Below are 12,619 nucleotides of genomic sequence, written 5' to 3'. Positions count from 1 at the left end.
TTGTTCGTAGATGGCCTTTTTTTAAATGCTAGGTTGGTCCATAATACACTTGAAAAGGGGTCATCTTGAAGAGGTGAGGGGATTTATTTCCCAATAAGATAGTCTGATGACCATTTGGCTTCTTGTCACTGTGATGCATCTGTTCCATTTATGGACTTTACTTTTACATATAATTGTCAAGTGTCTTACTCCGAGGGGTTCAATTAAACTGAACCCATAGCAATATGATATGTAAAAGTAAAGTCCAGGAATGGAAAAAGTGGTGGCCTGACGACATGTAATCCTCTGGTAATATTGGTCAGAACAATAGTTGCTTTCCAAGGTATTGAGAACGGAAGTTTCAATTCTAGTAAGGACTCAGATTCAAGGATCATGCATTACTTTCTTCACTTTATGAACCAAAGCAGCCTTTTTAATGTTCACCACTTTCCATAAACAAATATAAGCAAAACTACACTTCCCACCAACCTCTGGGAATCACTAACCATTAGTAACAGTCTGCCAATCAATCAATCAAAAAAATTGTACAGCGCGCTACTCACCCGTGAGGGTCTCAAGGCGCTGGGGGGGATGGAAACGGAGGGGGGGGGGCAGGGAGGGTCACTGATCGAACAACCATGTCTTGAGGTTCTTTCTGAAGACCAGTAGGTCTTTGGTTTTGCAAAGGTCGGTGGGGAGGGAGTTCCAGGTTTTGGGGGCGAGGTAGGAGAAAGACCTGCCTCCTGTGGTGGTGCGGGGGACTGTGGCTAGGGCGAGGTAGGCTGATCGGAGATTGCGTGTGGGAGTGTGGAAGTTAACTCTTTCATTTAGGTAGGTTGGGCCGGTGTTGTGGAGGGATTTGTGTGCGTGGATGAGGATCTTGAATGTGATTCTCTTGTCTGTGGGGAGCCAGTGAAGGGATTTGAGGTGTGGTGAAATTCGTTCGTGGCGGGGGGGGGCAAGGACGAGGCGTGCGGCTGTGTTCTGGATTCTCTGGAGTTTGAGTTTGAGTGTGGTGCCGGCGTAGAGGGCGTTACCGTAGTCCAGTCTGCTGCTGATGAGTGCGTGGGTGACTGTCTTCCTGGTGGAATCCATTTGAAGGATTTTTTTTAGAGTGCAGAGTGTGTGGAATCAGGAGGAGGTTAGAGCATTGATTTGCTGTGTCATGGAGAGGGAGGGGTCAAGGATGATGCCGAGGTTGCATGCGTGGTTTGCGGGGGTGGGTGCGGGGCCTAGGGTGATGGGCCACTAGGAGTCGTCCCATGTGGTTTTGTTGGGGCCGAAGATGATGATCTCGGTTTTGTTTGAGTTGAGCTTGAGGTGGTTAGTGGTCATCCAGTTGGCGGTGTCGAGGAGAGCGGCGTGTAGGTTGATTTTGGCGGTGGTGGGGTTGCTGGTGAGGGAGAGGATGAGTTGGGTATCATCTGCATAGGAGAGGATAGTGATTCCGTGTGCTCGGAGGATGTTGGCTAGGGGGATCATGTAGATGTTGAAGTGGGGCTGAGGGAGGACCCTTGGGGGACTCCGCAGGTGATCTTGGTAGTGTTGGAGTGGAAGGGCGGCAAGCGGACTCTCTGGGTCCGGTCAGTGAGGAAGGAGGTGAGCCAGTCTAATGCTTCGTGGTGAATTCCTATGTTGTGGAGGCGTGTGCGGAGTGTGTGGTGGCAGACGGTGTCAAAGGCTGCGGAGAGGTCTAGGAGGATGAGTGTGACTGTCTCGCCTTTGTCGACTTTGGTCCTGATATCGTCAGTGCATGCGATGAGGGCGGTTTCCGTGCTGTGGTTTTTGCGGAACCCGGATTGTGCGGGGTCAAGAGCGTTGTTTGCTTCGAGGAAGTGGGATAGGCGGGTGCTGACTAATTTCTCTGCAACCTTGGCGGGGAAAGGGAGGAGGGAGATGGGGCGGTAGTTGGAGAGGATCTCCGGGTCGGCTTTTTTTTTTTTTAGGAGAGCAGTGATTTCTGCGTGCTTCCAGGGGTCTGGGTAGGTGGCGGAGTCGAAAGAGGAGTTGATTATGTTGTACAGTATGGGGGCGATGGTTGGGCTAGCTTTGTTGTAGATGCGGTGTGGACAGGGGTCGGAGGGGGAACCGGAGTGGATGGAGTTCATGGTTTTTTTGGTTTCTTCGTGTGTGGTGGGGGCCCATGTGGAGAGTGTGGTGGGGGGTCCTGAGTGGGGGTTGGGTGATTGAGGGGTGTGTGTGGTGGGTGTGTGTGGTATGAAGCTGTTGTGGATTTCCAGGATTTTGTGGAGGAAGGGGTTGGAAAGGGCGTCACATAGGGGCTGTGTGTGTGTGGGGTCTATGTTGCTGGCTTTGGGTTTGGCAAGTTCATTGATGATGGTGAAGAGTTCTTTGCTGTTTTGAGAGTTGTTGTCAAGTTGTGTCTTGTAGTGATCTCTTTTGGCGGTGCGTATGAGTTGGTGATGGGTGCGAATGGTGGTTTTGAGGGTGGAGAAGTTGGTTGTGGAAGGTTCTAGTCTTCATATTTTCTCAGCTTGGCGGCATTTGCGCTTGGAGTCTTGGAGTTCAGGGGTGAACCATGGGGCGTTCTTGATGTTGCGGGTGGCGATGTGTTCTCTGAGGGGGGCTAGTGTGTCTGCGCAGGTATTGATGCATTTGGAGAGCTTGTGTGCTCGTGTGTTGGGGTCGTTGGTGTTGGAGGGGGTTTATGGGCCAGTTGGGAGTTTAGTCGTTCTGTGGGGATCTTGTCCCACATGCGGTAGGGCGTGGTGTGTTGATGGTAGTGTGTGGGGGGGTTTGGTGAAGGAGAAGTGGACGCAGCGGTGGTTAGTCCAGAGGAGTTCGGTGGTGTGGGTGTAGGCTATGTGTTGGCTTGAGGTGAAAATTGCGTCGAGCGTGTGTCCTGCTGAGTGGGTGGGTGCGGTGACCAGTTGTTTGAGTCCGAGGTTGGTGAGGTTGTCTATGAGGGAGGTAGTGTTGTGGTCTTGTGGGTTTTCTAAGTGAAAGTTGAAATCACTGAGGATGATGTAGTCTGTGGAGGTGAGGGCGTGCAAGCTGATGCTGTCGGCGATGGTGTCGCAGAAGGTGGGGCGTGGTCCGGGTGGTCTGTAGATTAGTGTACCTCTGAGGGTGGAGTTGTTGTTAATGTGGATGAGGAAGTGGATGTGTTCAGTGTTGTCGATAGTGTCTTGGGAGCTGGTGGTGACTTTGATGGTGTCTCTGTGAAGGATGGCGATGCCACCGCCTGGCCTGTTGAGGCGGTATTTGTGTTGGAGTTTGTATCCCTTGGGGGTGGCTATGGCTATGTCGGGTTCCGAGGAGGGGTTGGTCCAGGTTTCCGTGAGGAAGGCTATGTCAGGTGAGTGTGATGTGATGAGGTCCCAGAGTTCTATGGCATGTTTGTGAAGGGAGCGGATGTTGAAGAGCAGGCAGTTGAAGTGGTTGTGGTGGGTGGCGTTGGCGTGGTGCGTGAGGGTGTTGTTGCGGGGTGTGGTCTGGTTGTGGGCTGGTGTGCTGCGGGGTTAGTTGGTGGGGGCAGGGTGGGTGAGTCTTGTGTTGGGGTGTTGTGTTTGTTGAAGGTGGGGTCGCTATGGTTGGTGTGTGGTGTGAGGGATGACGAGCAGGAGAAATGGCAGGTGTGGCAGGTGAAGGGGCCATGAGTGTGTGTGGGGCTAAATGTGGTGCATGTGAGGCGGGGGCCTGGGTTGAGAGAGTGGAGGGTGAGGGGGGAGTAGGTGTGCCTGAGAGGGCCATGGGGACTGGCGCTGGGCCCGGTCTTGGCGCAGACGGGCTTGCCTTTGGTGCGCCTTTGGTGCGCCTTTGGCGCGCCAGCGGCGCGGCCGTGCCGCGGCTGCCATAAGAGGAGGGGAGGGTGGGAGTGGCAGCTGGGAGGAGGGAGGGATTGACGAATGAGAGGGCTGGGGGGTGGGGCCGCAGGGGACGCAGCTGCAAGGAAAACGAGGAAAACAGAGACGGTGAGGTGGAGGGGGGTGGCGGGAGGAGCCACAGGGGACGCAGCGGTGGGGAAACAGGAAAACGAGGAAAACAGAGACAGTGAGGTGGAGGGGGGGTGGCGGGAGGGGCCGCAGGGAACGCAGCGGCGGGGGAAAACAGGAAAACGAGGAAAACAGAGACGGTGAGGTGGAGGGGGGAGGCGGGAGGGGCCGCAGCGGCAGGGAAAACAGGAAAACGAGGAAAACAGAGACGGTGAGGTGGAGGGGGGTGGCGGGAGGGGCCGCAGGGGACGCAGCGGCGGGGAAAACAGGAAAACGAGGAAAACAGAGATGGTGAGGTGGAGGGGGGTGGCGGGAGGGTCGGCAGGGGATGCAGCGGTGGGGAAAACGAGGAAAACTGAGATGGTGAGGTGGAGGGGGGTGGCGGGAGGGGCCGCAGGGGACGCAGCAGCGGGGAAAACAGGAAAACGAGGAAAACAGACGGTGAGGTGGAGGGGGGTGGCGGGAGGGTCCGCAGGGGACGCAGTGGCGGGGAAAACAGGAAAACTAGGAAAACAGAGACGGTGAGGTGGAGGGGGGAGGCGGGAGGGGCCGCAGGGGACGCAGCGGCGGGGGAAAACAGGAAAACAAGGAAAACAGAGACGGTGAGGTGGAGGGGGGCGGCGGGAGGGGCCGCAGGGGACGCAGCGGCAGGAGAAAAGGAAAGCAAAGCCGGTGAGGAGGTGGCGTGGATGGCGGAGCGGGGAGCGACCTGCCTGCAGAAGCAGGGTCAAAGGTTGCTCCCTGTTACCGCGCCGCAGCTGCCATAAGAGGAGGGGAGGGTGGGAGTGGCAGCTGGGAGGAGGGAGGGCTTGACGAATGAGAGGGCTGGGGGGGTGGGGCCGCAGGGGACGCAGCGGCGGGGAAAACAGGAAAACGAGGAAAACAGAGACAGTGAGGAGGAGGGGGGAGGCGGGAGGGGTCGCAGGTGACGCAGTGGCAGGGAAAACAGGAAAACGAGGAAAACAGAGACAATGAGGTGGCGGGAGGGGCCACATCTAAACATGACAAAAATGACAAAAGAAAGCAAGTCCTTTAGATGAATGAAGAATTAAAAAATGATAAAACAACAAATTGCTATGCTTCAACAGACCTGGCTCAAAACAAACAACCCTCAAGACAAAATATGCCTATACCTACATAACAGAATGTACAAGTCAACAATAAAAAATGGTATTCAAGCAGATTCCACAATGCAAAATGTGCCATTAAAGAATTTCATATAATTATCACAGAACCGAGGTGTTGCTTGCATGGGGACTGATGGGGCAGGAACTGATGGATTTGGCTCTCGATGGGCAAACTGAGACAAGGTTCATGCAGACTCCTAATGCAGAGGATGGGCGGGAGGAATCTGATCAGCTACAAACCTAAATGTCTATGTATAAACTGGACTAGCGAATTTATCGGACTTCAAGGGTTTATGCAGAAATCAGATGGTGAAATGCTTTCAGGAGAGAAGGGTCCAGGCATGGAGGGGATGGTTATGGGGAGGGGGGATGGGAGGTGTTGGGGATTTAGTTTTTTGCAATTGTATTGCAATACTGTGGCAACCTTCAGCCAGTGGCTGGGCAGAACATATTGGTCAAAGGGTTTCGATAGAATAGTTTTTTCTGAGTGATGTTTGCTTGTGGATAGAAAACGTAGTAAACAAATCTGAAAAAAAATTCTCACAGAATTTCTTAAACCAAAATGCACAGTAGGAATCCATCCCATTTCTCAAGATTTTATTCTGACAAACTGGCAGATCTTTACATAACCAAACTAGACATGATAGATTATTATTTAATCCACAAAAAAACCAACAGAACCAACCCAGTTCCAACATCCCCCTCCAGGGGTAGGTTAACACAGCCTCGCCACTCCTTCAAAGAACTGTCACCAATTGAATTCCCTGAGCTTGTGAAAGCGAGGAGGCAAGCTGGTTGTTGTGCTGACCCTTGTCCACCACAAATCTTCAAAACATTATCTTAACATCTTTAGTCTTCACCCCAGTCAGAATACTGTCCACAACTCCTTAACAGCAGGAGCTTTTCCAGAAGCCTTAGAAAAGCCATACATACACCCAGTACTACAGAAAACAAACCTGGTCCCTCAAGACCCAAACTATAGACATATAGTTAATGGGTACAAAGAGCAGCCTTCGCCCAGATGTCTTAATGGAAGAGAGCTCTCAACTTTCTAACTACCGAACACATCTTCATCCAGGAAGGGGCACTGAATGTTCCCTAGTCACCATCTGGGACACCTTTAAAACACAGTAGACCAGAGCGGGGTTCCTGCCGTGCTTCTCTTGGACCTTTTAGCTGCCTTTATAATAGTCGATCTTGACATACTAATCCAATGACTCAACGAAATGGGCACAGAGGATACTGCACTTGCTTGGATCACACCCTACCTACACAATAGAACAAATGTCATCCATGTTCCTCCTTTAGCATCCAAATCCTACAACATAAAAGAAGGAGTTCCTTAAAGGCTCCATCATCTCACCCATGCTTTTTAACATCAACGTGAAATCATCATTTGGAATAATTAATGATTTTCAGTTCACCTGCTATAACTATGGAGAAGACATGCAGTTACTTCTTGAATTGGAAAGCCCCAAGGACATTGGCACCTCCAACATCTTCAGTTGCCTCTGAACAATGGATCAATGGATGACATGGAGCCACCTCAAACTGAATGCATCCAAAACTGAAATACTCACCTGTGGCAACTGTAAAACGCATGACCCTCTCTGCGCCTGGCCTGACCATCCAAAACGTTCCCAGGAGGTAAGAACATTTGTATTACCGTGGGCTCCAAGCTATTAATGAATACCCAAGTGGATAAGGTAGCCAGACCAAACTTTCTTACAATGATAGCCCTGTCACACACCTTCCTGCACCTAGAATTGCCCACAAGCTCAAGCAACAATCTTTCTTGTCCTATCAAAATTTGATTACACTAATGTTCTGTATCACAAATCGCCTTTATCAATTATGAGTAAATAAATGAATAAATTACCCATCAAACCTCTCCAAAAATGAAGAAAAAAGAATTCAAACACAGGCTTCTAAAAAGCCTACCAGAAGCTATCATCTCTGACACCTACCTATGTGTGAAAAAAGGAATAATAAAACCCAACCACATCTTCTTCACGCAATGCACAGCGAGGTGGAGAGAGAGTCAATGCATGCACTCCTAGAGGTCTTGAACACCACTAAGATACCCACTGTCTCCCCCCCACTCCTTTATAAGGCAGAAGTAGTAACATTATCTACAGGAATTACAATACTGGTGCAAGGGTCTGAACCAAATCTGGAAACCTTTGATTGGTAGTTCCCCAAATTAAGAGCACACAATAGAACAGCAATACTCAGGTGCTCTCTTCATGATTCGTCAGTTACCTCACAGGAACCACAACACACTAGGCAAAGGCCTAAACCCAGCTAACATTGACTGATTCCATCCAACAGAACCACAATTACAACAGGAACTAGTCATGTTTCTCTTCAACTTTTAGCTTCCAGTAATGCTGTCACCTTCCAATCACCTCTCCACACGGTTACACCATATGAGGGAGAGGATCTGAAATCTGACATGATCTCAGCAGCAGATACAGCTGGCCACCTAAACAGGACAATAGAACAGAGCCAGAAACAACACACCTCGGGGACGAAGACATTCACAAACTCACACCTAGAACTGACACTCGCACCACAAAGAATGCCCTACACAGGCTACCGAAACTCCATTAGTCATACACTCAGTTAATTTTATCAGATGGAGCAACAGAAAGAACAAATCACTAGTATTATCCCCTACAGTGGTCATGTCATGACTCTACAGGGACACGTAATGACCCCTTAAACACAATGAATACCAAACTCAGACTTCATGGAGATAATTGATCTCACATCCAGATCAAGCTTTCTGGGAGGATGTCACAGAGAGCAACATATTAGGGATTCCCCAGGGAATGCCCCTACCTGGAGACATGATCAGACTCTTTGCCTACACAGCCATTTTAACAGGCTAGAACATAAAAGATACAGTCTCACATGTGACACGTATTATCTTCAACAAACAACATCTGCTCCCACACAAACACAAACACCCATGGCCAGCCGCACCTGCACCACAAGAGCCCTGGAATGATGAGGATGACACACAGGTATCTACTCTAAAGCAGTTCCTCACAGATCAAAACCTGACCAAATTATGCACAAGCCAGACAGCAAAAGGATAGGAACCCAAACCGAAGCCATCGGTTAGAGATACCCGAAACATGAACAGGAAGGAGCTGGCTTCTTTTTATCTAAGAAACCACACTCCCTCATCAGATATACAGAGTGTTCTCACATTAATGAAGCACTAAAACCAAACTGTTACAAACATAATGGAGACTGTAGCCCTACTTAGCTTCAACAGGCAGAAAATCAAACCCTCCCACCCTTGGTGCAATCAAAATCTAAACAATGAAAGAAGAAGTCTCAGATGCCTTGAATATCTGTGGCGACACCAACCCTGGACAGACCATCTAATAAAAGTATGGGAACAATGGAACAACTACAAAAAAAAACATTTGGAATGCAAAAGCATCAAGCTTGATAACACAAGAAACCAACCAGGTATACTTTTCTAAATTGTCAAACAACAAATAGTGTCAAACAATGCAACATGAGTCAGTAATAACTTAAAGGAAGACAGTGAAGCTTTCTCAACCTTATTCAATGAGAACATTTTAGAGATTGTAAAATCAGTCGTTAGCAACAGAGAAAGGTTTCAAGTTATGATCATCAGCAATCATCCTTCCCAATGTGATTCTCTATATACAGAGGAGGATTAAATTACCAACCATTCATCCAAGAATAAAAATGAGGCAATCTAGAATGAGTCCAAATCACTAAAGATGAGACTTCCAAGACCCTTCTCTCTTTTAAACCAATTACACAATTCAACAACCCAATCCCATCCACAATACTAAACAAACTCAACCTCCTTTTCTCTCCTCCTGTTGATGACGATCAAAAATCCATCACTAAGTCAAGGTACAATCCTGAACTACTGGAAGATAGGGCAAGTGATGCTACTCCTGAAAAAAGCGGGGACAAACCCTACACTCCTGTACAATTTTTGCCTGGTGTCAACCACATGCTTCCTTGACAAATTGTTGGACAAATGTCTACACAACCAACTGTATCAACACATTGAACAATCCAAGTTACTGAACAAACTTCAATCAGGATTCAGACCCGGACACAGCACAGAAACATCCATTGTACACATGGACAACAACCTCACGATGCTAGGCCATAACAGTTCCTGCCTGGTAATCCACGGTCAATCGCAACAGCATGTTAGAACTACTAAGAAACAAAATGAAGAAATCAGGAAACTTACTCAACTGGTTTGCATCATTCTTACAGAGCTGTTTATAACAAATTAAACTAGGTTGCTCACAATCAAATGCTTCCACAGTAAGACGTGGCGTAGCATGTGTCGACCATCCCCCCACACTCTCCAACTTCTATATTGTGGCACTTATGGAAATCAAATATTTTGCTCCTGTTCTAGACTATGTACAGTGCTCTGATACGCTAAGGTCATGTTCGCGCTTAGTGAATAGTTGTAACACATATTTTTGTTTATGTTTTGCTTCTGTTTTAGACTATGTACAGCGCTCTGATACTCTAGGCTCATGTTTGCCCTTTATAAAGCTCTTTTAAATAAATACAAAAATAAATAAATTAGAACTTTACAGAGAATGTTAAACTCTGCTGCCAGGTTTCTCTTTCATAAAAAGCCATAAGCGTATCTTTTCCTTGCCTTGAGGGCCCTACATTGGTTATCAGTTGCCAGAAGATCCGCCTTCAAGCTGCTTTGTATTACCCACAAAGTGATACAGGGAAAAGGAGCACTTTTCATCAGGAAGAACATTACTAATTACATACAACAAAGGAGCCTCCGCTCGCTCTAGACTGGCACCCTGCCTCAAAATCCCAGCATAAAAGAAAACAAATATGGGTGAAACATATTTTTCTGTCCAAGCAGCCAAAATATGGAATTCATTACGCCCAAACATAAGATTCACAGACAATCATCTAAGCTTCAGAAGATTAGTCAAGAGTTGGCTCTTACCTACATGAGCACAAAACAAATAGCACAAAAATGCACACAAATAGTATGTGCAGGACATCAAAACCATAAATATAAAACATTAATTAAATACGTAAATTAAAAAATAAATACAAATTGAAAAATTAAAAATGTGTGTGTATATCTATATATACACACACACATATCTATATAAAGTTAACTCCTTTACTGAATATGTATATATTGTATATAAATTTACAACTTTACACATGTATATATGTTCCATATATCTATAACAGTGCAATCCTTATACAAAGTACAGACCTAAATATTTTAACAGAGATACACATAACAATGTGTCAATGCATATTTATACATAACCTTTACTTACTTTATATATAAATATGCATGGCCACGTCATTATGGGTATGTATGTGAAGATATTTAGTTCTGATTTAGTTCTGTACTTTGTGTAGAGATTTCATTGTTCTGTCTATGTATAGAGGTATATAGAACACACACCCACACATATGTGTGTATATATGTGTGCATATAATTTTCTAAACATATATACACCCATAACAATGTGTCCATATATATATATACACATATGGACACATTGTTATGGGTGTATATATGTTTAGAAAATTAGGTCTGTACCTTGTGTAGGGATTGCACCGTTCTGAAAAAACCAAAGGTTACAGGGACGTTTTAGTTAGGTTCACGTTTTACCCACACAAAACCATAGAAATTCAGCAGTTATAGTTATACTTATGAAGAAACTATAACTCATGCTGTTAAGTAACTTTAGTTTAATGGTTAATGGTACATCTTAATGGTACGTTAGTGTGATGAGCCAATACATTTGCGGACAAGAGAACTTTGGGCAAATTTCGGCGTGCTCCAAGCCAAGAGTACTGCCATAATAAACCTTTGCAGCTTTCTATACTGTCCCCTCTCACCCTGGGAGGGTGTCTGGGTGCTCTACTTTCCTCCGAGGAGACATCAAAGCCAGACTTCACTCGCATCCATCCCATAAACCGGGGTTGGTTCCCATGCAAATGTATAGGAAATGAAAAAGCACCCAAACCAGATTAAAGGACACAGGCGCTGCTCACGCTGACCCTCTCCCGGACAAAGGCTCCAGGGGCTGCGTGAACGAGCCACAGACATTCCTGGGGTTGCTTTTTACTGAGATCCACTGTGACAAACTTACTTAACTTTAAGATGGTTCGGGCCAGTGCAGTTGTCTTGTCAGATTGTGTTACCAGTGAAGGGGCTTGCAGGAAGCCTGAGGTCGCCATGCAGGGCTGGCTGGGGGACAGGGTGAACGGTGAGGCCAGCATGTGCATTGCTGTTAAATTTTTGTTGCAATCACGGACTACAAGTGTAGAATAACTGCAAGTTTCTAAATTTTTTTTTTATTAGATTAAGCTGTGCAGAAGCTGAAGTGCCTTTTTAATGACTGAAAAACAGTGGGCCGCTGTTTTCATAACCAGCATGACACCTTAAGTGTACTTGTGCACTGTTTTTCAGTCTTTATGGCTTATGATGGAAGCTCTCAAAACAGCTCATACTAAAACAGGCAGACAGGATTGTTTTTAGTTACAAGTAGGCCTTAACACCCTTCCTAAGCCTGAGGCCTGTCCTCCGGCTGGCTGGCCTTGCTTCTAGTCATGGCTCAGCTACTGACCCTGGAAAGCAGAGGTCGCATACATCTTGCTGCCTCCTGAGTTTAGAGTGCCAAAGCATTACTGCACCACGCAGCTGGGGACTCCACATTACCTTGGTTCTAATCTGAAAAATGAAATGGTAAAATCTGCCTTCTTTTTGACTGTTTGAAGAGATTCTTTAAATGCAGAGGTAGTGTGGGGGTGATTCTCAGGCGATACTGGCTTTCCATGAAATGAACAGTGCAGCAGCACAAACATGTATTGCTTTTCATGAGACTTGGAGGCGTGAGGCATGCGCTCTGTATTGTCAAAAGACAGAAACTCGGTCACAGCTAATGGTGAACAGTACACGTGCAACCACATTCTGCATTGGATTTCCATTTACTGTGTCCGCAAGTGAGGTACTACATTGGGTTCTAGAGGGAGGATGAGTGTGCTTAAATGACAAACCACTCGGATCTAGTTGAAATTACCTCCCAATCTTCACAACAATGCCAGTACCCCCAGAACTGCCTCAAATATGTACAGAAAAGCAGCACTTTCACTTTCAGTTTAGAGAGTAGAATGCAACAAGTCCAGCAGGCTGCTACTCCTGTAGAGACTTTTGGGTTTAAAAGAGGATCATAGGACCATAATATCCAATAATTTCACTCCAAGGTGATTTTAACCCATAAGAGCGTTGACTGCGAATATAGGGATACCTTTGGCAAATGCAAGGTATTTTTATCTCTGTAGCGTCCCGTGGTAGGAATAATAATAAAAGTGCTCCCTTGAATATGGTTGATCCCACCCTGGCTTTTAGTGGCTAGCGTGGACCCAATTATGAAGCATGCCACTACTAGAGTGGTGAGGGTCACATATCAAAAGAAAATGATCTGAATTGATACCAGGATTTTGCGTAGGAAAGGAGTCTCACAGATTTCGGCTGGG

Source organism: Pleurodeles waltl, chromosome 8 (genome assembly GCF_031143425.1).
Source record: "Pleurodeles waltl isolate 20211129_DDA chromosome 8, aPleWal1.hap1.20221129, whole genome shotgun sequence".
In the NCBI taxonomy this organism is placed as follows: Eukaryota; Metazoa; Chordata; class Amphibia; order Caudata; family Salamandridae; genus Pleurodeles; species Pleurodeles waltl.
This window is presented reverse-complemented; position numbering follows the sequence as displayed.